Consider the following 27,606-nt stretch of genomic DNA (forward strand, 5'->3'; position numbering starts at 1 on the left):
TATCTAATTCACAACTCCTCCAACACGAACATTATTGTTTTTGCACTTTTTGGCTTCTTATTAAATAACTTTTGTAACCTATTTTCATGGGCTTTCCTCTTTGTGATGTTATGTTCCTGTTATGCGCTGTTATACAGTATATGCCTTGAGCTCTTATTTTGAAGGCGCCAAGAGCGGAAGTGATGTCACGTTGCGGAGGTTTTTGAAAGAAGGTAAATAAAGTGGTCCTCGTGTAAACTGGAGCCTCCGTGTTTGTTATTTTGTAGTTTCATACAATATAGGCGACATTTATAAACCCTCGGTTACACTTTTTTAAATAGATTCAATCTTGCACGTGGAAAGTTTAAGTGAGGGCTTTAGTTGCGGCGCATGGACTTAATTTCTAAGTAAAGGTAAGACCATAATAACGTTTTTTTTTTATTAAATGTGCTTTTTTGTGTGCTACAGTTTGTATGTGTAAAGTTAAAGTTAAGTTAAAGTACCAATGATTGTCACACACACACTAGGTGTAATGAAATGTGTCCTCTGCATTTGACCCATCCCCTTGTTCACCCCCTTGGAGGTGAGGGGAGCAGTGGGCAGCAGCGGCGCCGCGCCTGGGAATCATTTTTGGTGATTAACCCCCAATTCCAACCCTTGATGCTGAGTGCCAAGCAGGGAAGAATGCTGGTATGAGCTTTTAAACATAACCCGTTAACTGCTGCCAATCAAATGGTGAATAAGATACTCTTTAGGGTTCATATGTTTGTAAATCTGACTGTGATGAAGTCAGTGCCTCACCAGCCATCAACCTCATCGCACGTCACTGATATATATATATATATATATATATATATATATATATATATATATATATATATATATATATATATATATATATATATATATATATATATACATATATATATATATATATATATATATATATATATATATATATATATATATATATATATATATTAGAGATGTCCGATAATGGCTTTTTTGCCGATATTCCGATATTGTCCAACTCTTAATTACCGATTCCGATATCAACCGATACCGATAAATACAGTCGTGGAATTAACACATTATTATGCCTAATTTTGTTGTGATGCCCCGCTGGAGGGGCATCACAACACAAGATAAAATAAATCAACTCAAGTTATGGGAAAAAAAATGCCAACATGGCACTGCCATATTTATTATTGAAGTCACAAAGTGCATTATTTTTTTTTAACATGCCTCAAAACAGCAGCTTGGAATTTGGTACATGCTCTCCCTGAGAGAGCATGAGGAGGTTGGGGTGGGCGGGGTTGAGGTGGGCGGGGGGTAGGCGGTAACGGGGGGTGTATATTGTAGCGTCCCGGAAGAGTTAGTGCTGCAAGGGGTTCTGGGTATTTGTTCTGTTGTGTTCATGTTGTGTTACGGTGCGGTTGTTCTCCCGAAATGTGTTTGTCATTCTTGTTTGGTGTGGGTTCACAGTGTGGCGCATATTTGTAACAGTGTTAAAGTTGTTTATACAGCCACCCTCAGTGTGACCTGTATGGCTGTTGACCAAGTATGAATGGCATTCACTTGTGTGTGTGAAAAGCCGTAGATATCATGTGACTGGGCCGGCACGCAAAGGCAGTGCCTTTAAGGTTTATTGACGCTCTGTACCTCTCCCTACCGTCCTTCGACACAGCGGCGTTTTAAAAAGTCATAAATTTTACTTTTTGAAACCGATACCGATAATTTCCGATATTACATTTTAAAGCATTTATCGGCATGTACATAAAAATGGGACCCATTACCTCCCTGCTTGGCACTGAGCATCAAGGGTTGGAATTGGGGGTTAAATCACCAAAAATTATTCCCGGGCGCGGCCACCGCTGCTGCCCACTGCTCCCCTCACCTCCCAGGGTGTGATCAAGGGTGATGGGTCAAATGCAGAGAATAATTTCGCCACACCTAGGGTGTGTGTGTGACAATCATGGGTACTTTAACTTTTAAAATAACATAATAATATAATGGATATATAATTAATATAATTGGATGGTAAGAGTATGTGAAAGTTGGACTCCGACCTTGTTCCTCCACTATTGTGCATTTTTAAGGAGATACTGCAAAAATGCCAGTCAAAGATTCTCTATACTACAGCACACTAGTGTGCTTTTTGAGGAGACACTGCAAAAATGATAGTCAAAGATCCTCTATACAACAGGACACTAGTGTGTTTTTTTAAGAAGATACTGCAAAAATGCTAGTCAAAGATCATCTATACTAGTGTTTTTAAGGAGATACTGCAAAATTGCCAGTAAAAGATCCTCCAGTAAAAAGTGTGCTTTTTAAGGAGATACTGCAAAAACGCCAGTCAAAGATCCTCTATACAATAGGACACTGTTATGTGTTTTAAAAAGATACTGCAAAAATGCTAGTCAAAGATCATCTATATAACAGGACACTAGTGTGCTTTTTAAGAAGATACTGCAAAAATGCTAGTCAAAGATATTTTATATAACAGAACACTATAGTGTTATTAAAGAAGTACTGCAAACATGATTTTTTAAAGATCCTCTATACAAAAGAACACTATTGTGTTTTTAAGGCGATACTGCAAAAATGCGAGTCAAAGATCATCTATAGACCAGGACACTATAGTGTTTTTAAGGAGATACCGCAAAAACGCCAGTCAAAGATCATCTATAGTCTGTAGGACACTATAGTGATTTTAAGGAGATACTGCAAAAATGCAAGTCAAAGATTATATATAGACCAGGACACTATAGTGTTTTTTAAGGAGATACTTCAAAAACGTGATTCAAAGATCATCTATAGCCCAGGACACTATAGGGTTTTTAGGGAGATACCGCAAAAATGCAAGTCAAAGATCATCTATAGTCTGTAGGACACTATAGTGTTTTTAAGAAGATACAGCAAAAACGCGAGCCAAAGATCATCTACAGCCCTGGACACTATAGTATTTTTGAAGGAGATACTGCAAAAATGCGAGTCAAAGATCATCTATACAACAGGACACTATAGTGTTTTGAAGGCGATACTACAAAAATGCTAGTCAAATATAGAACAGGACTCTAGTGTGCTTTTTAAGGAGATACTGCAAAAATGCTAGTCAAAGATCCTTTATACAACAGGACACTAGTGTGCTTTTCAGCAGATACTGCAAAAACACCAGTCAAATATATTTTATGGAACAGCACACGAGTGTGTTTTTGAGGAAATACTGCAAACATGCTTTTTAAAGATCCTCTATACAACAGAACACTATTGTGTTTTTAGGGACATACTGCAAAAACGCGAGTCAAAGATCATCTATAGACCAGGACACTTAAGTGTTTTTGAAGGAGATACTGCAAAAATGCGAGTCAAAGATCATCTATGGAACAGGACACTATAGTGTTTTTGAAGGAGATACTGCAAAACCGCAAGTCAAAGATCGTCTATACAACAGGACACGAGCGTAATTTTCAGGAGATACTGCAAAAACCCCAGTCAAAGATACTCTATGGAACAGCACACGGGTGTGTTTTTGAGGAAATACTGCAAACATGCTAGTCAAAGATCCTCTATACAAAAGGACACTAGTGTGCTTTTTAAGGAGATACTGCAAACATGCTAGTCAAAGACAATCTATACAACAGGACACTATAGTGTTTTTAAGGTGATACTGCAAAAATGCTAGTCAAAGATCATCCATACAAAAGGACACTAGTATGTTAATTAAGAATATACTGCAATAATGCTAGTCAAAGATAATCGATACAACAGGACATCAGTGTGCTTTTTAAGGAGATGCTGCAAAAATGCTATTCAAAGATCCTTTATACAACAGGACACAAGTATGTTAATTAAGAATATACTGCAAAAATGCTCGTCAAATATCCTCTATACAACAGGACACTATAGTGTTTTTAAGGCGATACTGCAAACATGCTAGTCAAAGATCCTCTATACAACAGGACACTAGTGTGCTTTTAAAGGCGATACTGCAAACATGCTAGTCAAAGATAATCTATACAACAGGACACTAGTGTGCTTTTTAAGGAGATGCTGCAAAAATGCTATTCAAAGATCCTATATACAACAGGACACGAGTATGTTAATTAAGAGTATACTGCAAAAATGCTCGTCAAAGATCATCTATACAACAGGACACTATAGTGTTTTTAAGGCGATACTGCAAAAATGCTAGTCAAAGATCATCTATACAACAGGACACTATAGTGTTTTTAAGGCGATACTGCAAAAATGCTAGTCAAAGATAATCTATACAACAGGACACTACAGTGTTTTTAAGGTGATACTGCAAAAATGCTAGTCAAAGATCATCTATACAACAGGACACTAGTATGTTAATTAAGAATATACTGCAAAAATGCTAGTCAAAGATCATCTATACAACAGGACACTATAGTGTTGTTAAGGTGATACTGCAAAAATGCTAGTCAAAGATAATCTATACAACAGGACACTAGTGTGCTTTTTAAGGAGATGCTGCAAAAATGCTATTCAAAGATCCTTTATACAACAGGACACGAGTATGTTAATTAAGAGTATACTGCAAAAATGCTAGTCAAAGATAATCTATACAACAGGACACTATAGTGTTTTTAAGGCGATACTGCAAAAATGCTAGTCAAAGATCATCTATACAACAGGACACTATAGTGTTTTTAAGGTGATACTGCAAAAATGCTAGTCAAAGATCATCTATACAACAGGACACTATAGTGTTTTTAAGGTGATACTGCAAAAATGCTAGTCAAAGATCATCTATACAACAGGACACTATAGTGTTTTTTAAGGCGATACTGCAAAAATGCTAGTCAAAGATCATCTATACAACAGGACACTGTAGTGTTTTTAAGGTAATACTGCACAAATGCTAGTCAAAGATCATCTATACAACAGGACACTATAGTGTTTTCAAGGTGATACTGCAAAAATGCTAGTCAAAGATCATCTATACAACAGGACAATAGTATGTTAATTAAGAATATACTGCAAAAATGCTAGTCAAAGATCATCTATACAACAGGACACTAGTATGTTAATTAAGAATATACTGCAAAAATGCTAGTCAAAGATCATCTATACAACATAGTGTTTTAACGCGATATTGCAAAAATGCTAGTCAAATATAGAACAGGACACTATAGTGTTTTTGAAGGAAATACTGCAAAAATGCAAGTCAAATGGTTTTGCAGCTATTTTTGAGGACCAATTACAAAAATGAAGGCTAGCCAAGATCCGTATAAAAAGTGTTGGATTAGGTCCGCAGTGACGTCATGGGAGAACCCTGGGAGGTCCTCAGGTGTGTGTGAGTGTGCTCCTCTTTTCACGTCAGAGGATAATCTACCTGTGCAGGTGCTGCCTTTTTTTCTAGTATTACTCTTTTTTTATAATTGTGAGACGAAAGAGGTGCGCGCGCATGTGTGTGTGTGTGCGTGGGCGTAGCCTGGCCACGCCCAGCGAGCACGAGCGCGTGACGCTGGCTGCGAGCACGAGCCCCAGCTCGAGAGCGTGTTCACTCTTCCGTCCTCCTCGTCCCCAATGGCGGTGCTGTTGATAGTCCACTATCTGGGCTAAATATCTGCCTCATTCCTCAAAAAAAAGACCGCCGAGGAACAAACCCAGGACTTCTTTTTTTGGTTTATTTTCCCACCGCTTTTTTTTTTTTGTGTGTGTGTGGCTGGCGGAGACTCCAGGCTCCTCGGCGAGTGAGGGCAAACCGAAGGAGTTTGTGCTCCAAAGTAAGCTAAGGTAAGTGTCATTAAGTAAGATAATATAAGTGTGACCAAGTAGGCTAGGAAGTGGCAAGGTAAGATAAGTTAAGTATCAAATATTGGCTATGGTAAGTGTCATTAGGTAAGCTAATGTAAGTGTGACCAAGTCGGCTAGGAAGTGGCAAGGTAAGATAAGTTAAGTATCAAAAGTCAGCTAAGGTAAGTGTCATTAAGTAAGATAATATAAGTGTGACCAAGTAGGCTAGGAAGTGGCAAGGTAGGATAAGTTAAGTATCAAAAGTTAGCTAAGGTAAGTGTCATTAAGTAAGCTAATGCATACTTGCCAACCTTGAGACCTCCGATTTCTGGAGGTGGGGGGCGTGGTTGGGGTGGAGGCGTGGTTGGGGGTGTGGTTAAGAGGGGAAGCGTATATTTACAGCTAGAATTCACCAAGTCAAGTATTTCATATATATATATATATATATAAGAAATACTTGACTTTTAGTGAATTCTAGCTATATATATATATATCTATATATATATATATATATATATATATATATATATATATATAAAAATAAGAGAAATACTTGAATTTCAGTGTTCACTTATTTACACATATACACACACATAACACTCATCTACTCATTGTTGAGTTAAGGGTTGAATTGTCCATCCTTGTTCTATTCTCTGTCACTATTTTTCTAACCATGCTGAACACCCTCTCTGATGATGCATTCTGCTTCGTCTCCTTGTTGTGTGCGCAGTTGTGCACTGCACTCTCTAAAAGCCGTAGGTGTTATTGTCACATATACATGTACAGTAGATGGCAGTATTGTCCTGTTTAAGTGTGTCACAATATTGCCGTTTACGGCAGACGAACTGCTTTACGGTAGAGGAAAACGTGACTGCTGTTGTGTGTTGTTGCCGCGCTGGGAGGACGTTAATGAAACTGCCTATCAATAAAGCCACATAAGAAACCAAGAACTCGCCCTCGATCATTCTGCAGTTTTAACGTGATTGGGCAGGCACGCTGTTTATATTGTGGGAAAGCGGACGTGAAAACAGGCTGTCGACACGTCACTCAGGTCCGCCTGAATTTCGGGAGATTTTCGGGAGAAAATTTGTCCCGGGAGGTTTTCGGGAGAGGCGCTGAATTTCGGGAGTCTCCCGGAAAATCCGGGAGGGTTGGCAAGTATGAGCTAATGTACGTGTGACAGGAAGTGGCAAGATAAGTTAAGTATCAAAAAATGGGCAGACACTTCACCCTTGCTCCTGATGGCTGCTGGTTAGCGCCTTGCATGGCAGCTCCCACCATCAGTGTGTGAATGTGTGTGTGAATGGGTGAATGTGGAAATACTGTCAAAGCGCTTTGAGTACCTTGAAGGTAGAAAAGCGCTATACAAGTATAACCCATTTATCATTTATTATTAAAAGTTAGCTAAAATAAGTGTCATTTAGTAAGCTAATGTAAGTAAGTGTGACCAAGTCGGCTAGGAAGTGGTAAGGTAAGATAAGTTTAAGTATCAAAAGTAAGCTAAGGTAAGTGTCATTAAGTAAGCTAATGTACGTGTGACCAAGTAGGCTAGGAAGTGGCAAGGTAAGATAAGTTAAGTATCAAATATTGGCTAAGGTAAGTGTCATTAAGTGTGACCAAGTCAGCTAGGACGTGGCAAGGTAAGATAAGTTAAGTATCAAAAGTTAGCTAAGGTAAGTGTCATTTAGTAAGCTAATGTAAGTGTGACCAAGTCGGCTAGGAAGTGACAAGGTAAGATAAGTTAAGTATCAAATGTTGGCTATGGTAAATGTCATTAAGTAAGCTAATGTACGTGTGACCAAGTCGGCTAGGAAGTGGTAAGGTAAGATAAGTTAAGTATCAAAAGTTGGCTATGGTAAATGTCATTGAGTAAGCTAATGTAAGTGTGACCCAGTCGGCTAGAAAGTGGCAAGGTAAGATAAGTTAAGTATCAAAAGTTGGCTATGGTGAATGTCATTAAGTAAGCTAATGTACATGTGACCAAGTAGGCTAGGAAGTGGCAAGGTAAGATAAGTTAAGTATCAAAAGTTGGCTAAGGTAAGTGTCGTTAAGTGTAGGTAAGTGTAAGGTAAGCGTTTTTAGTGTCACTAAATTAGGAAATGTTATTATCAAACGTACTCGGGAGTGAAGTGCCAGTCTGATCAAGTAAAAAAGTTACTTTTTAAGGGGGTGGGTCACCTGTGTAGTGCAAAAAGGAAACAAAAAAACCTATATATAATAAAATAAAAACATTTTAAATGCATGAAGTCACTTTGAATTCAGGGCTAGGCGGAAAACTGTATCACAACATACGTGTTCATAGTGGCCGATATCCATCCATCCATCCATCCATCCATTTTCTACCGCTTATTCCCTTCGGGGTCGCGGGGGCGCTGGAGCCTATCTCAGCTACAATCGGGCGGAAGGCGGTTTACACCCTGGACAAGTCGCCACCTCATCGCAGGCCGATATCCATAGTTATTGATATTTTTTATGACCTATGGAAAATAAGGAGCAGGGGAAACATACATTAAATGTAAAAATTTTTGGTTTCAATGCAACCTTCCCCTGATTATTGTCCGCTCAGCTATGAAGGCAGAGAGGAAAGGAAATGTCAACACAAAAATGGAAAACACTCAATCAATTTATACAAAATTGTAAAATCACATTGAAAATGTAACAATAAGCTCTTAAAATGAAGGTGCAAAAATAAGGAATATGTACGAAATGCTTCCTAAAGTATAAGAGAATAGTGTAAACATAGAGAAACCCTAGGAGAAGTATTTTCTGCAGGTTTAGTGCCAGGAAGTTACAGCTGTGCTCTGAAGGGTGTGCACAGCGAAGGTGGTGTGGTATGGACGAGCGCCTTGCATCATTTACAGACCACGTTGATCTGACTACAGTTCCTTTTTTTAAAAATCCAAAAAAACTGCCGTACTGTCCAGGTGACGTTTCTTCTTTTAACCACAATTTCTTCATTTTGACTTTCTCTTCTCACTCCATGCAAAGAATCAGCTGCCAGACAACAAGATGGTGCAACTAAACTTGATAGTTGATACTGTTACCTGATTGGGCAGTAAGCATGTCACTCCTACTACCCTATTTTTCGGACTATGAGTCGCAGTTTTTTTCATAGTTTTCCCGGGGGTGCGACTTATACTCAGGAGCGACTTATGTGTGAAATTATTAACACATTACCGTAAAATATCAAATAATATTATTTAGCTCATTCACGTAAGAGACTAGACGTATAAGATTTCATGGGATTTAGCGATTAGAAGTGACAGATTGTTTGGTAAACGTATAGCATGTTCTATATGTTATAGTTATTTGAATGACTCTTACCATAATATGTTACGTTAACATACCAGGCACGTTCTCAGTTGGTTATTTATGTGTCATATAACGTACACTTATTCAGCCTTTTGTTCACTATTCTTTATTTTAAATTGCCTTTCAAATGTTTATTCTTGGTGATGGGTTTTATCAAATACATTTCCCCCAAAAATGCGACTTATATATGTTTTTTTCCTTCTTTATTGTGCATTTTCGGCAGGTGCGACTTATACTCCGGTGCGACTTATACCCCGAAAAATACAGTAATCAGTGATCACTTCCTGCATTGCTGGTTTACCAGAGGATTGCCTTTGTTCATGCAACCAACCTTGCTTTGCAACTTCAACAAAAAATTATCGAACGTTTTATTGAAATCATTTTTTATGTTGCTAGTAATAATGTTACTTATTGAGTTTATTAAATTTTTCAATATCAAATGGTTCAAGTTGATCAAAACATGTTTATAGTTTACATAAGTATACTTTTTTTTTTTTAAATTTCAGGCAAATTGTTGCACTTTAAATCTTTTCTGTTACAGACTAAAAACATGTTCATGAAGTTCAAACAAGTTTTTGTTGTAAGTTGAACTGTATTTGGTTTTTTTTAAGCTTTCTTTAATGTTACTTAACAATTTAATAGACAAATGATACTCTTTATAGTCACGGTGGATAGTAGGGGGTCGCAAAATGTTTCCTTCTTCCTTGGTGGGGGCGTAACAGAAAATAAGACGCACTGTATTAATGTGATTTTTGACGGCGCTATTTTAGTCAGGTTAACTAACGCAGGGTATTTCCTTGGAAAAAACTTTCCACATCTGGTAGTGAATGTTTTTTCATAAAAAAATGAACTGATTTGAGTCATGGGAAGACTGAGTAATCGTCATATTATAAGCATGATTAGATGACTCGTTTTGGCAATCCAATGTGAGGAAGTGTGTGCTTTCATTTCTGATTGGATGTCTGAGGCCTCATATGACTCCCAGATAGTGCTTTAATCACATGAAGAACATTTCCACACTGGTCAGCTGTGTTAACATTGCTGGGATTAGATTATTCGCCCAGTCAAGGATGTCACATGTTGAAAAGTGCATTCTAGGGCTGCAACTAACGATTATTTTGATAGTCGATTATTCGGCGATTATCTTAACGATTAGTCGACTAAACGGATAGTAAAGCATTGACATATTTAATGGCTCCAATTTTTCCATTGACTTGTAAATGCAGCTCAAGTTATTTTTGGCATGTGCTTATGAACAACAAAGATGACTAACTCATTCATAAATATTTATTTATACTGTAACTGTGCTGCTCATTCAGCTGTTACACAAATGACTAATAAAATGTCTGTGTAAAAGAAAGGAAAGGCTAAAAGAGCTAAAGTGCTAAAAGAAAAACAATTAACCTTCTTTATGTATGTAAAAAGCAGTTAAAATAGCAGCAATGAAAACAACTACCGGTAAACACAGAATGTAACGTCCTCAAAAAGAAAAGTATTTTGTGATGTTTAAAAATCTGCATACTGGTTTATTGACTATTGATTAACTATTGGCAGTTTTAGCACTCTAATAGACTCAATGTGTAAAATCACATTTTTGATGAATTCTTAAAATGTTGGCTATTTAATAGATTGTAGTGTTGTCCCGATACCAATATTTTGGTACCGGTACCAAAATTCTTTTGATACTTGTTGGTACTTTTCTAAATAAAGGGTACCACAGAAAATTGCATTATTGGCTTTATTTTAACAAAAAATCTTAGGGTACATTAAACATATGTTTCTTATTGCAATTTAGTCCTTAAATAAAATAGTGGACATACAAGACAGCTGGTCTTTTATTAGTAAGCAAACAAACAAAGGCTCCTAATGTAGCTGCTGACATTTGCAGTAACATATTGTGTCATTTTCCATTCTATTATTTTGTCAACAATATAAAGGACAAGTGGTTGAAAATGAACTATTAATCTACTTGTTCATTTACTGTTAATATCTGCTTACTTTCTCTTTTAACATGTTCTATCTACACTTCTGTTAAAATGTTATAACCACGTATTCTTACTGTTTGGATACTTTACATTAGTTTTGGATGATACCACAAATTTGGGTATCAATCCGATACCAAGTCGTTACAGGATCATACATTGGTCATATTCAAAGTCCTCATGTGTCCAGGGACATATTTACTGAGTTCATAAACATAATGTACATTTTTTAAAAACGAAAGAAGATGTTGTGATGGGGGGGTGGACCAGTACTTTTCAGAGGCGATATAGTACCGAATATGATTCACTAGTATCGCGGTACTATACTAATACCGGTATACCGTACAACTCTAATAGATTGTATGTTTAATCTTATGATAACCCTAACAGATTGTATGTTTAATCTTATGATACCGCCGCATTGGTGCATGTTTGTCTCTCTCTCTCTCTCTCTCTCTGTGTGTGTGTGCGCGGTTTGCGTTTGTGTTTGTTAAAGTGCCTTTTTTTTTTCGCCATTGCAAATTGACGCTGCTTTAAAATGTACTTTAATTGATGTAGACAAAGTTTAGCTGGCTGACTTTGGCTAAAATGATAGTAAAAGTTATTTTTCACACAACTTTGTCTCACTCTTGTTAGCTACCTAGCTAACAAGGTCGAACGTAACACTCTCACCGAGGTTGAGACCGCATCCTCCCTCCAAACGTCCGACGTAATGTCGGCGACAAATTTTATTGTCGACATTTGTTGACAGTGTCGACTAATGGTTGCAGCCTTAGTCCATTCGCTCTTTCTTTGTGTGTTTCGCTTGTTGTCAACATGCTCAGCGAGTTGATTTCAAGTCCAACATGTCTTTGGTTCTGGTTAATCAGGTTTTGACGACTAGAGTCGTACTTCTCCTACAGCAGACCTGGGCATTCTGCGGCCCGCGGGCCACATCCGGCCCTTTGTGCGTCCCTGTCCGGCCCGCGTGAGGCCAATCATAAATTACAAAATAAATTTCAAAAAGTATCTATGTCGAGTGTGCAATACAATGGTGCTGCTTTTGTTTTGAAAAGCGTTATTTGTATTACTTCCGTGTGGACGTATGCGTGTGCGTGATTGTGAGTGAATGTGAACAGCTGCAATCACAAATTACAAAATAAAGTTGAAAAAACATCTATGTCGTGCGCACAATACAACTGTGCTGCTTTTATTTTGAAAAGTGTTATTTATGGACGTATGTCCGTGTGTAACCTGTGAGTGAGGGTGCACAGCGACAAGTGATGCACGGTTACTCCCGCGACGCTAAAAAGAGAAAAGTTGATGACGAATGGCGTGTTTTCAACAAGACATGGACTGCCAAGCAACGTTCCCTCAAAGGTGCGCGCCCGCGCAATTGCGCACTGCTCAAGCGTCCTCTGCGCACAGCAAATATATGCCGTGCACCAAATCAAATCCCATCTGAATTCTAAACAAAATAAACACATTTATTCTGTATAATTTTGCAATGCAACTCTGAGTGACAGTGACAACAAGCGGCCCAAACAGTGTTCGTCAACACCGTTCAATTATTGTAACGTCTATCGAGATGCTTCGAGCCCAGGAATTATATCGATCACTTTATTGAGCAAAACTGTTTATATTCGGCCATAACCACACCAAAAACATGAGTAAAAAACTTCTATCTCGAAAAACTAGTCATTTTCTGCCGTACAAACCAGACCAAAACCAACTTGTCATCTGTCACCAACACGCATACCACTAAACCACTGGTGCGTTTATGGCCACACAAAAAGTCGGACAACTCAAACACCACACAAAGTTACACTATGACTCCTCAGTCATACGTGTGCTTATTTTACTGTCATTTATTATTAATGTTAATTTATTTATATTAATTATGGAATACTGATACGAGAGAAAGTTACAGGAATGCACACTTCATCCTATGCTTACATTTCATTGTGCAACATGAGGATGTTTAAGGGGAACTAAATGTGATCTCTGAAAGGGGTACAAATGATTTCCAAAGCAGTGCTTTTGGTATAAAGTTAAGTTAGGTTAAATTAAAGTATTATTATTATTATTATTATTATTATTATTATTTATCTTACGGTATACATCAAAAATAATATTGAGCAAAATTTAATTGAAATATTGTCGATGTGGCCCTCCAGCAGTGCTCAGGTTGCTCATGCGGCCCCCGGTAAAAATTAATTGCCCACCCCTGTACTACAGGACTCCCTTGGGACTGTCGATTCCGTCGCGGAGCTGAATTCCCACTTCAAGCAATTAATAGCGGTCTGTAAAGCTGGTTATTATGTAACAACAAATCATGGCAATCAAATTGAAAGTCCTGCTTCTCAGGTTGACGACAATTATCCAAGAAGCTAAAGGTTGATAAACAAAATTGTGAAATCATATTGAACACTTTACACTGAGCTCTTAAAATGAAGGTGCAAAAATAAGGAATACATAAGAAATGCTTCATAAAAAGTAAGAAAATAGTGCAAGGGTGAAAATGTAAACATAGCGCTTGTTCACACTGCAGGTCAATTCCGATTTTTTTGGCCATGTGCGACCTTTATCGAGTCAATTTTCATGTCCGTGTGAGCAGTGCAGTTCCAAAAAATGTTTATATGCGACCCAGGCCTCTTTCGCATGTGGAAATAAATCGGGTATACATGTGATGCGTCCTCAATGTCGCATTCATCCGACCAGAACGTCGTCAAAAAGCAATAAGCGTCATAATTACTCGCCAAAATAGACGGTTACAAAATAACTAGTTGACAACGCAACAAAAAACAGGTGAAAACCTGCTCAGTGGCCTTGTGGTTAGAGTGTCCGCCCTGAGACTGGAATGTCGTGAGGTCAAACCCCGGCCGAGTCATACCAAAGACTATAAAAATGGGACCCATTGCCTCCCTGCTTGGCACTTAGCATCAAGAGTTGGAATTGGGGGTTAAATCACCAAAATGATTCCCGACCGCGGCCATCGCTGCTGCTCACTGCTGCCCTCACCTCCCAGGGGGTGAACATGGGGATGAGTCAAATACAGAGGATAATTTCACCACACCTAGTGTGTGTGTGACTATCGTTTAACTTTTAAAATAAAATATTTTAAGAAGAACGCCCAAAGACACAATCTTCAAGCAGACATGGAAGCAAAATATCCCGAAAACTCAAGAGCCAAAATACTTGTCCACTTCCTTTTTAATCTTCCATGTGCAATAATTTGGTTCCGAAAATGTTGACAGAGGCCCTGTTTACACTGCATACCAAATCAAAAAAATGTTTGCCTTCAAGTGACACAGATCTGATTTTTTTTTTTGCCAACGTGCTTCAAGTCTGATCTTTTGGCGTCCGATTCAGGCCACATCACGAGGGAGTCCTGAATCTGATTGGAATCTGATCTTTTCAAATGTGACTTCAGTCTAAATGCAATGCGACCTGAATGTGAATTTTTTTTCGTCAGCTTTGGGCGAGCTTTGTTACTCGTGTGTGCCGGAAAGACGCAGTCGCCAGCGGAAATGGATATTTCATCACAACATTCGGTTTTGTTTTTTATTTAAGACGACCGAATTTTCGGTGCATCACTTGCCAGTAGTGCGCAAATAATAGGCTATATGTACTATATGAATATATATTTTGATTCTGAAGAAACAGCGATTGTTGAAAGACCGAAATTGACGCCGTGGCGCATTTGCTTACATGTGAGTTGAAAAATAAAGCTCCCGTAGATCCATGCTGATGCCCGTGTCTCCTCTACTTAACAGTTATAAAAAGATTACAACCCTCCCAAACATATTACACTATATACATTCCGTCATACATTATATTACTTTCATATATTATCACGTAAAAAAACATAAATTTTTAAGGGGTTGAGACTTTTATTTTATTTTGTAGTAGTAGCGACTTCCTCCCGGTCAACTTCCTTTGTTTTCACTTTATTGAAGTGCGCATGCAAGTGACTTCGAGGCCACGTCGGGGCCTGTGCGTGTTTACACTGGGGTCTGATAAAAATCACATTTTACTTGGAAGTGTAAACAGTCAGCCGCAAAAAAATCAGATCTCAAAAAAATCAGATTTGGGCCCCTTTGGCCTAAAGTGCAAACGTTGTCAAAGATTGCACAAAATCCTTGAAATGGCCACAACTGCGCCAGTAATGAGCCATATTTACTTCCGTAAACACTGCAATGCATGCAACGTCATGTCCGCATGTGGGTCAGACTGCATTCACATTAGAAATCTTTTTTCTTTTTTTTTATGTGAACGGCCACTAAAAAGATGGGATTCAACAGAAAAATCTGAATTAGACATCCGATCCTGCAGTATGAGTGTAGCCATAGAGCAGGGGTCGGCAACCTTTACCACTCAAAGAGCCATTTTGACCCGTTTCACAAAATAAAGAAAACAATGGGAGCCACAAAACTCTTTTGAAATTTAAAATGAAACAACACTGCATACAAAGTTTTTTTTTGCTTTGTGCTATGTATAAACCAGGGGTCTCAGACACGCGGCCCGCACCTTAATATGAAAATTTAATGTTAGTGCGGCCCGCAAGTTTTATGTGGATGCCGCTTGACAGCATCACACTTGCCAACCCTCCCAATTTTTCCGGGAGACTCCCGAATTTCAGAGCAACTATTCTCTCGAATGTCTGCTGATTTTCACCCAAACAACAATAATAAGGGCGTGCTATGATGGCACTGCCTTTAGCGCCCTCTACAACCTGTACTAACAGCTTGCCAGCCCAGTCACATGTTATATGCGGCTTCTGCAGACACACATAAGTGACTGCTAGGCATACTTGTTCAACAGCCATACAGGTCACACTGAGGGTGCCCTCAACTTTAACACTCCTACTAATATGCGCCACACTGTGAACCCACACCAAACAAGAATGACAAACACATTTCGGGAGAACATCCGCACCGTAACACAACATAAACGCAACAGAACAAATACCCAGAATCCCATGCATCCCCCCCCCACTCCATGTGTCTGTTGAGGTGGGCGGGGTTGGGGGGGCGGGGTTTGGTGGTAGCGGGGGTGTATAATGTAGCCCGGAAGAGTTAGAGATGCATGGGATTCTGGGTATTTGTTCTGTTGTGTTTATGTTGTGTTACAGTCCGGATGTTCTCCCGAAATGTGTTTGTCATTCTTGTTTGGTGTGGGTTCACAGTGTGGCGCATATTAGTAAGAGTGTTAAATTTGTTTATATCACAACCCTCAGTGTAACCTGTATGGCTGTTGACCAAGTATGCCTTGCAGTCACTTACGTGTGTAAGCAGAGGCCGCATACTACATGTGACTGGGCCGGCACGCAGATAGCATGGTGTAAAAGCGGACGCGACGACATGTTGTAGAGGACGTTAAAGGCAGTGCCATCACAGCACGCCCTCAATATTGTTGTCCGGGTGAAAATCGGAGAATGTTTGCCCCGGGAGATTGCCGGGAGAGGCACTGAAATCCAAAAACCTCCCGGAAAAAACGGGGGGGTCGGCAAGTATGCAGCTGAGCCGCATCAGAGTGATCAAAGAGCCGCATGCGGCTCCGGAGCCGCGGGTTGCTGACCCCTGCCATAGAGAAACCTGAGAATAACTATTTTCTGCAGGTTTAGTGCCAGGAAGTGCTCTAAAAGGTGGTGTCTTGTCCTTGGCGGGAACGAGCGCCTTGCATCGTTTACAGACCACATTAGTCTGACTACGGTCCCTTTTTAAAAAAAAAAAAAAAAAAAAAAAAAGTGCCATACTGTCCAGGTGTCTTTACCTGTTTTATCCACAATTTCTTCATTTTGACTTTCTCTTCTCACTCCATGCAAAGAATCAACCGCCAGACAAGACGACACAACCCAACTTGATAGTTGACACTGTTACCTGATTGGCTGTTAGCGAGTCATTCCCACTGATCAGTGATCACTTCCTGCGTTGCTGGGTTACCAGAGAGCGAGTGTCTTTGTCCATGCAACCAACCTTGCTTCGCAACTTCCGCTTTCTTTCGACATAGAGAAGAAACAAAAAAATAAAAAATAATCTAACACATTTTGTATTGATACCGACTGCGTGTCTATCGTGATACATATTGATATGGCTTCAGTTTTTCCCTTTCAGAAAATGATTTAGCCCATGGGCCACTGCTTGAGTAGCCCTGTTATAGCACATGTACGCCCTGTGATGCAAACTACATTGGATAACAAACGATCAATGTCAACTCGCAGTGCTTTTGCTTGTCCGCCAGAGGTGTTTGTGTGTGTCGGGCTTTTTAAAGATCCACTTAGGCGCTCGTGTGCAGCGTCGTCTTACCCGAAGGCGCATATGTGATCAGTACTGATTCTATTTCAGAGCGCCAGTGTTAAAACTGACACTCCACGTTGGTATTCCCCGCTAGATGAAATGCAACACACAGAAGCATCGGCGTCGCCCGGGAAACTTTCTGCTCTTTTTATTTTTCCGAGAGCTGTCGTCATCCTGGGCAGCTCAAGGGCATTCGCATAAAATCTCTATTATACTCGGCATTTGTCTTTTTTTAATTGCATGAAGGACGTTTCCTCCTGCCCACTCTCTCTTTCCCCCTCCATTCATCTCACCTAATGCATGTCCCCTAATAAACTATTCATCACCGTGTGTCCAGACACTCAGGATAATGCCTGCTTCCAGGAAGGCACAGACAAACATCGCTGAGTAATAAATAATCTTCGTGAGCTGGAACAAGTGTACTTAAAATTGATTATTGTTTCAATGGAAATCTCTTATTGAGTGTGTCCTTTCTGGAATACCTCGTCCTCAGTCGGCTCGCTCGTGTTTTAAGGTCAGTCGTTGTAGCACGAGCCAATGGGGAGGCCAGGAGACTTTCACTTGTGCTGCTAATTCTGGTGACATCCTTTCAATTATGGAGAGTAACTAGTGACTCTGACACCGAAACCTGCGCAAATTATTTTTAGCTCCACAGACGTACTCATTTGCCTTGGTCTGCTATGAAACACTGAATCAGTAACCTCGTCAACACAGTATCTTGAAGATGGTTAACTGGTCTGTTAATTTAACTGTTTGTTATTCCAAATTAATTTTTTTATTTTTTTTAAGTTGCTAGTGATAGACGCTTATTTAGTGAAACGAAAAGAAATGTAAAACTGCATCAATATACCGTATTTTCCGTTTTTTCTCAAAACTCGACAGTGCACCTTATAACCCGGTGCGCGTAATGTAAGGAATACGTTTGGTTGAGCTCACCCACCTCGAACCTATTTTATTTGGTACATGGTGTAATGATAAGTGTGACTAAACATAAGATATACGTGTAGCCTGCACTATGATGGGTCTCAAGAAAACAACACCAACATTTTAAATGTTCCATTGAAAATATAGAACATTACACACGGCGCTCAAAAATCTATTAAAATGTTATAGTACAACTTTGGTAAGCTATGAAGCCGCACAGCTTGAAGAATTGTCGGCGCATTAAACATACAAGTACAGTGTTTCCCACAGGACAGGCATCTATTTGTGGTGGTGTGGTTGGGGGATGGCGGCGGCAGCGGCGATGACCAAGAAGAACGCGGAGTTGGAATATAATTACAACATTTTATGTACATATTTATATACAGATTTGAACAATTAGTGATTCACTGAAATATATTTATTAATTGTGGTTCTTACAAAAAATATATCTTATAAAATATAAAAGCTAAAATGTCTCTTAAAGCTCTGCCCCTTTAATTAGTGAATACTAAATAATTTAACTTTAGCCTACTACTACAACCATATTATTTACCAGCAACATGAAGTGAAACAGAGGCAGAGGTGTCCTGCCACTGTCAGTCAACCTCCTCCTCCTCCTCCTCCTGCTGCTGCTGAACAGGTCGCACCTGTGGTCCGGACTGTAGGCCTACCTCTTCTCCAAGTCGAGCCCTTTTAGGCCGTTGAAAATATTTTTCTATACTCATCTGTGTGAAGGAGTGAACATCCAACATTAGAATTTATTACTAACGAGCAGAACCGCTCTATGTACAGTGCCGTCTAACCTTAAGCGGCAGCAGCTCAACACATGCAGGGTTCAACGTTAAGGTTTTTTTCTACTTGCCCGACTTCTCAAATCTACTTGCCCCAATATTTTTACTTGTCCTACCTAGGTTTTGTTCTGGCTGTGTAGTGCTCATGGCTTATATCTTACTAAAATTCTTCCTGTTGACTATTTACAACACTACACAGTAATTATTATTATTATTATTATCTATAATTACATTTAAATGGCATTGCATACATGTGAAATTAAATGCTATTTCACATTATTTGACCAGTAGCAGTTACACTCATCTGAACAGGTCAGCCACCTGTTTAAAGCCCGATCACAGTTGAAATCTTGAAATGAAGGGCCTTTAATGGCCAAAACATTAACCTGGACAACATTTTAACAGCTGGTTGGCTCAGATTTTATTCTTTTCATTGCATTCACATGCTGCAGTGGACAGTGGACAATTTAGCTTCAGTCCATGTGTGTTGATTGACAACAGGGTTATAACCTGGAAACGTTAGCTCGTCGGTATGAAAACACGTGACTTTTACTACGTGCGTCTGCCCCGGCCACCGAGTCAAACAGCGGCGGTGTTAATGAAGCAGCGTCAGGCTGCTCACCGTCAGTGAAACGCTCGGTGAAATCGCGGATTAACGTTAAATATATGACGAGCCGCGAGCGATGCAGCTATAACCTATATTACCCTCGTATTTTGATCCCGTCCGTCCGTCCGTCCCTCTTCTTCTTCTTCTTCTTCTGGCCCACCAGGTGATTTAAGTGCTATTGGCGGAGTTACAATGCATAGTAGGCTACCGCCACCTACTGCACCGGAGTTGTCACTACAAGCAACATTCACAGACAGTCCCATTGCTTTTATGAGCGGTCGAGCGAGTCAAAAGCCGAAAAATCCATTTGTGGCGGACGTAATTCTTTCGTGGTGGGCCGCCACAAATAAATGAATGTGTGGGAAACACTGAAGTATTATTATGGTGTGTGTAAAAGGTAAGACATATTATCTGGCGTTTTGTTTCGCAATATTATGCAAAAGCGATTTTTCCTACCTTTTGGTACCTGCTGATCTGTATTAGGGATCTGCATAAATCCTGAAAAATTGCGCGCGCCGACGCCGTAGTTGATAAGCTTCTTTTTTTTCCTCTATCTTCTTGTTATGGGACATTGATCCTCCGCTGTTGCCATTTCTAATATAAAGTAGTGTAAAGTTCTTACTTATATCTGTCAGTAAACTCGCCATGAAAGCGCTAAAACATACCGGTGTAGTGAGTTTACATTATTCACCCAAGGAACTTTAATTATTAGAGTTCCGGTTACACGTTTTTTCACGGGACTCATTTCCAGTGTGGTTGTTTCCGGATGAGGAGATGCTGACCCGTTATTGATTTAAGTAAAGTCTGAATGTCATTAAAACAGTCTTTTGACACTTCTTCCACTCCCGTCCTTGCACGCTACAGCGCTAAAACAAAGATGACGGGGAGAAGACGCTGCCGAAGGTGAGCCACGTAAATAAGACTGCCCACAAAACGGCTGTCAGAAAGCGGCTTGAAGATGATTTTTGAGTATTTGTGGAGTTTTGGCAGTAATTTCATTCCATAGTAATGGCCACCTCACGTGTGAGCTACGGATCATTTAGTCTCGTACACTGGATTAGAAAAAGGGAATGTTAAGCTAGTTGACGTTGGAAGTGAAATTTTTAGCCATGCTATGTCTGCCATGTGACCCCTGATGGCGGCAAGTCAAGCACTCAAACACTCGGTAGCTTAGCAAGATTGTGCTTTATTAAAATGCCTGGTGCTTTTTTGGGTGCTGTTATACACTTAACTTAATCAGGGATTGCACAGACTATGTTCAGGCTCCAGCTAATGGATTCTTCTCTCACCACTGCACAAACCCAAGTGGAAATTTTTTCACAAAGTGTATTGAAGCTTTTCTTTCCGCCGTGGCGATGAGAAGTCTGGATCCATTTTTCCGTGCAATCGAAAGTCTGTTGATGGCAAGGAAAGCTCCGAGTCAGCCCTCAGCGCTCGGAAAAACAGGATATGACTACCACAGTCCAGATTTAGCTGAAGGTATTGACAGTTGATGTAACAAGTCTCCAAAAGAAGAAGTTCTCCATGCGACTGGACTAGCCAAGTCTCTGGAAATCATTCAGAGCCTATGTTGAGAAACTGTTTAATCTCAACTAGGATTGTCCCGGTACCAAAATGTATTTCGATACTTTTGCAAATTTTGTCCAAATTATGAAGGACAAGCGGTAAAAGATGGATGGATTATTAATCTACTTGTTCATTTACTGTTCATATCTGGTTACTTTCTGTTTCAACATGGTCTATCTACACTTCTGTTAAAAAGTAATAAGCACTTAATCTGTTATTTACATACATTTTGATCGATACTACAAATTTGGGTATGGATCCAATACCAAGTAGTTACAGGGTCATACATTGGTCATATTTTAAGTTTGAAAGATTTTGTGATAGTAAATTGATGTAATTATTGTAGTATCGACTATTTACGCCTCTTGTACTTGGTATCGTTACAGTCAATATCTGTGTAGATCAGGGGTGCTCACACTTTTTCTGCAGGCGAGCTACTTTTCAATTGATCAAGTCGTGGGGATCTACCTCATTCATATATATAATTTATATTTACTTATTTATGAAATATATGTTTTTGTTAACAAGGTAAAGGTGTTTAATGATAATGCAAGCATGTTTAACACATAGTTAATATTGTTAATAAATTAAAGGTGTTTAATGATAATACAAGCATGTTTAATACATATAGTTAATATTATTAACAAGTTAAATGTGTTTAATGATAATACAAGCATGTTTAACACATATAGTTAATATTGTTAACAAGTTAAAAGTGTTTAATGATAATACAAGCCTGTTTAACACATATAGTTAATATTGTTAATAAGTTAAAGGTGTTTAAAGATAATACAAGCATGTTTAACACATATAGATTCCTTTCTTTCATGAAGACAAGAATATAAGTTGGTGTATTACCTGATTCTGATGACTTGTATTGATTGTAATCAGACAGTGGTGCTGATAACGTCCGCATTTTCGAATGGAGGAGAAAAAAAGTCCTCCTTTCTGTCCAATACCACATGAAAGTGGTTGGTTTTTGGCATTTTATTTGTCCAGCTTTCATACTCCTTTGTATACACTTTACAAGAAATACATTGTCGGCAAACTCCGTAGCTTGCTAGCTTGTGCACGCCAGCTTTCTGAGACTCTTATTTTGTTAGCGCAGGCAAGATGAAGCAGCGCTTTTATTGTGCAACTGTGCAGTCGGTCTTTGGAGTTTTGACGACAGGTACGGCGCCAGAGTCTGTTGAAATAAAGTGTTTCTCGCCTTCCTGTCGGTAATTTTAATGAGCTGGCAGCAGCCAGCGTCATCTCAGAAGACCCTCGGGTGCCGTGAATGTCAATCAAGTGACGAAAGTGACGTCATAGTGAAGATTTATGATCGCTCATTTTTAGGACTATTTTTTTAATGCCTTGCTGGCGATCGACTGACTCACCCTCCACGATCGACCGGTAGCTCGCGATCGACGTAATGAGCACCCCTGGTGTAGATCCACCCATTTGTTTTAATTCAGGAGCACTAGCTTGCTGTTAGCGGTTAACCATTGTATCCTCCTACGGTGTGTACGGAGGCATGTTTAGCTCCTGCAGGAAGGACTCTTGTAAGAAACACAGTTTATTTGTCTTAAGTAGTGATTTAGAAGTAGCAAATACACTGTGGACAAAGTTTAGCTACTAGCTAGCTATGTTTTTAACCACCGCTTTCAAAACAGCGCTCCAGTGTTTATAGCTTCACCTTTTTTGTTAGTTTTAAAGCCAAAATGCGTCCGTTCTCCCTCTTTTTTCTCCACACTGTTTCCGCTTGTAAGTGGTCTTTGTGTGTGTTGACTGGTGACATGTGCCTTGCGGAAAAAAGTACTGGTATTTTTAAAAATGAATTAGTACCGGGGTGCTTTATTATTACCGGTATACTGTACAACCCTTGTCTTAAGAGTCGCTGTAGCAGGAAGCTAGCTTTTGTTATAGATTTATTTTCCCTTCCTTTATTCTATTGAAGGCACATTGTTTTGGATGTTCTTAAAATACTTGCAAACTATGTGAAACATGTCCTCGTCACTCAGCAGAGAGTTTGGCAATAATTTGTATATATTTGGGGCCCAGTGTACCACCCAGCCCCCACATGAAAGCTCATGAGTACACAGTTGAACTTGAGAGTCCCACCCAACAAATTGACAAGCACAACAAGTCTGTGCATCCTGGAAGGACTTCCTGCCAGATAGGCGAGGCTCGCTTCACTCTCGCATCAAAGAGCTTTCTTTTCCGCCGACGACTAAATCATTTTCCCCCCTTTGCTCTTTTAAGGTCTTAGCCACCGTTTGCAGCATTGTCTCCCCTCCTCCCTTCGAGGCTCTCTCCTTCCTGTCGTTACTCCCGGAGGATGGGACTTGTTTAGCAGCCTCAAGTTAATAAGCAGATACCAGGCCGGATATTCCACTACTTGTGTGTTTGCTCAGAAACCCATCAGACTTGTTCCCAAATGACTTTTCATTTACTGAAGGCAGTGGACTTGTTTGTAACAAAGTCCTAATTGTTTGTTTTGAACATGAATCGTGACTGAAATTCTAATTCAAACATTTTGTCTTATGCTGTTATGTTCAAGTTATTTCAAACATTACACACATTTTACAGAATCAGTTATAGAATTTCCTAAAAAAAACACCACAAACAACTATAGAGACAGCTTTAGTACCTGAAACATAAATCTACAATATTTGTCAAAAGTCAAATAACCGGACGATAAATGAAAATGAAGTTAGTACGTTTTCCGGCCTTGATAATCGCCATATGTACAGTATGTGTATGTACGGATATCAAGGGCAGTTACTCTTTTGCATTGGTTTCAGCAGCTGAAAGTCCTGAAAATTTGCGTGGGTCCACCATTGTAGTCTGTCTTCTTGTTATGGGGCATTCATCCTCCGCTGTCGCCATTTCTAATATAAAGTGGCGTAAAGTTCTAATTTATACCCGTCAGTAGACTCGCTATGGAAGTGCTAAAAACTACTGGTGTAGTGAGTTTACATAATTCACCCACGGAACTTTAGTTATTACAGAGTTCCGGTCGGACGGTTTTTCACGGACACATTTTCGGCGTTGTTGTTGAACTAGTGCAGGGGTCGGCAACCTTTACCAGTCAAAGAGCCATTTTGACCAGTTTCACAAATTATAGAAAACAATGGGAGCCGCAAACATTTTTGAAATTTTGAATGACATAACACTGCATACAAAGTTTTTTTTTTGATTTGTGCTATGTATAAACCAGGGGTCTCAGACACGCTGCACACACCTTTTATATAGAATTTTTAAGCTGGTGCGGCACGCGGGTTTTAAATGAATAGCGCTTGTCAGCGTCGTGCGTGCCGTGATGGTACGGCATATAGCGCCCACTACAACCAGCGTGCCTGATCAGCCACATGTTGTATGGTGCTTCCGCTTGCTCACATAGGTGACAGCAAGGCATACTTCTTCAACAACCACACAGGTTACACTGACGGTGGCGGTATGAAAAAAACTTTAACACTCTTACTAATAATGCGCCACACTGTGAACCCACACCAAACAAGAATGACAAACACATTTCAGGAGAACATCTGCACCGTAACACTACATAAAGACAACAGGACAAATACCCAGAATCCCATGCAGCCCTAACTCTTCCGGGATACATTATACACCCCCGCTACCAAACCCCGCCCACCTCAACCGTCGCACAAAGAGAGAGAGGGGGGGTTGATGTGTGAGGGAGCAGGCTTGGGGTAGGGGCGGGGTTTGGTGGTAGCAGGGGTGTATAATGTATCCCGGAAGAGTTAGGGCTGCATGGGATTCTGGGTGTTTGTTCTGTTGTGTTTATGTTGTGTTAAGGTGCAGATGTTCTCCCGAAATGTGTTTGTCATTCTTGTTTGGTTTTGGTTCAAAGTGTGGCGCATTATTAGTAAGAGTGTTAAAGTTGTTTTATACGGTCACCGTCAGTGTAACCTGTGTGGCTGTTGACCAAGTATGCCTTGCTGTCACGTACGTGTGCAAGCAGAAGATGCATATTGTATAACAAGTGTTAGGCTGGCACGCTGTTAATACATATTGTAGAGGGTGTTAAATGTTGTAACATCATGGCATGCCCGTATTATAGCTGTAAGGGTGAAAATCGGTGAATATTGATCCCGGGAGTTTTCTGCGAGATGCACCGAAATCCGGAAGTCTCACGGGAAAATTGGGGGGTTCAGCAAGTAAGCTGCTGAGCCGCATCAGAGTGATCAAAGAGCCGCATGCGGCTCCGGAGCCGCGGTTTGCCGACCCCTGAACTAGTGAGCCACGGATGAGGAGATGCTGCTCCGTTATTGATTGAAGTAAAGTCTAAATGTCATATAAAACGGTTAGCTACAACTTTTGACACTTCTTCGACACCTAGTCTTGCACGCTACACCGCTACAACAAAGATGACAGGGAGAAGACGCTGTCAAAGTGGAGCCACGTAAATAAGACCGCCCACAAAATGGCGCATCCTGAAGCGACTGTCAGAAAGTGACTTGACGATGGTCTGTAAAACATAATCAATGCAACATTTTGACCAAAGAACCACCGTTACATGTTATGTAGACCCCAAAGAAGTGTTTTAAATCATAATATAACCCCTTTAATGCGCCTTATAATCCGGTGCGCCTTTTCTATGAAAATAGACCCACTCATCAGCAGTGCGCCTTGGCCCTGTGGTCCGAAAAATACGGTGCCACTATGGACCACAGCCAAGAAATCGATATTTTTTGGCGGCCCAACAATGGTTAAGAAACACTGCATAAATACTGTTCATTCTCAGTAGTATTTAGGTGCTATTCCTCTTTGATTTAAGGTTATCAAACTGCAAACCCCGTTTCCATATGAGTTGGGAAATTGTGTTAGATGTAAATATAAACGGAATACAATGATTTGCAAATCCTTTTCAACCCATATTCAGTTGAATATGCTACAAAGACAACATATTTGATGTTCAAACTCATAAACTTTTTTTTTTTTTGCAAATAATTAACTTAGAATTTCATGGCTGCAACATGTGCCAAAGTAGTTGGGAAAGGGCATGTTCACCACTGTGTTACATCACCTTTTCTTTTAACAACACTCAATAAACAATTGGGAACTGAGGAAACTAATTGTTGAAGCTTTGAAAGTGGAATTCTTTCCTATTCTTGTTTTATGTAGAGCTTAAGTCGTTCAACAGTCCGGGGTCTCCGCTGTCGTATTTTACGCTTCATAATGCGCCACACATTTTTGATGGGAGACAGGTCTGGACTGCAGGCGGACCAGGAAAGTACCCGCACTCTTTTTTTTACGAAGCCACGCTGTTGTAACACGTGCTGAATGTGGCTTGGCATTGTTTTGCTGAAATAAGCAGGGGCGTCCATGAAAAAGACGGCGCTTAGATGGCAGCATATGTTGTTCCAAAACCTGTATGTACCTTTCAGCATTAATGGTGCCTTCACAGATGTGTAAGTTACCCATGTATTGGGCACTAATGCACCCCCATACCATCCCAGATGCTGGCTTTTGAACTTTGGGTCGATAACAGTCTGGATGGTTCGCTTCCCCTTTGGTCCGGATGACACGATGTCGAATATTTCCAAAAACAATTTGAAATGTGGACTCGTCAGACCACAGAACACTTTTCCATTTTGCATGAGTCCATCTTAGATGATCTCGGGCCCAGAGAAGCTGGCGGAGTTTCCGGATGTTGTTGATAAATGGCTTTCGCTTTGCATAGTAGAGCTTTAACTTGCACTTAAAGATGTAGCGATGAACTGTATTTAGTGACAGTGGTTTTCTGAAGTGTTCCTGAGCCCATGTGGTGATATCCTTTAGAGATTGATGTCGGTTATTGATACAGTGCCGTCTGAGGGATCGAACGTCACGGTCATTCAATGTTGGTTTCCGGCCATGCCGCTTACGTGGAGTGATTTCTCCAGATTCTCTGAACTTTTTGATGATATTATGGACCGTAGATGTTGAAATCCCTAAATTTCTTGCAATTGCACTTTGAGAAACGTTGTTCTTAAACTGTTTGACTATTTGCTCACGCAGTTGTGGACAAAGGGGTGTACCTCGCCCCATCCTTTCTTGTGAAAGACTGAGCATTTTTTGGGAAGCCGTTTTTATACCCAATTATGGCACCCACCTGTTCCCAATTAGCCTGCACACCTGCGGGATGTTCCAAATAAGTGTTTGATGAGCATTCCTCAACTTTATCAGTATTTATTACCACCTTTCCCAACTTCTTTGTCACGTGTTGCTGGCATCAAATTTTAAAGTTAATGATTATTTGCAAAAAACACATCATCATCAAATATGTTGTCTTTGTAGCATATTCAACAGAATATGGGTTGAAAATGATTTGCAAATCATTGTATTCCGTTTATATTTACATCTAACACAATTTCCCAACTCATATGGAAACGGGGTTTGTAACATGATAAGCT

General features: G+C 39.9%; 1 protein-coding gene across 3 annotated transcripts in view; it reads left to right on the forward strand.

Moving 5' to 3' along the window:
- The first annotated feature begins 5,451 nt into the window (after positions 1 to 5,451).
- The window catches only part of b3gnt2b (UDP-GlcNAc:betaGal beta-1,3-N-acetylglucosaminyltransferase 2b), a 61,179-nt gene continuing 39,024 nt past the window's right edge, over positions 5,452 to 27,606 (forward strand). For all 3 annotated transcript variants that reach the window (XM_061966261.1, XM_061966268.1, XM_072911886.1), the window contains exon 1: positions 5,452 to 5,745. The gene's annotated coding sequence lies outside the window, so the exon portion shown is untranslated. The remainder of the gene's footprint in view (positions 5,746 to 27,606) is intronic.

The sequence above is a fragment of the Nerophis lumbriciformis genome, linkage group LG02 (assembly GCF_033978685.3).
Source record: "Nerophis lumbriciformis linkage group LG02, RoL_Nlum_v2.1, whole genome shotgun sequence".
Taxonomy (NCBI): domain Eukaryota; kingdom Metazoa; phylum Chordata; class Actinopteri; order Syngnathiformes; family Syngnathidae; genus Nerophis; species Nerophis lumbriciformis.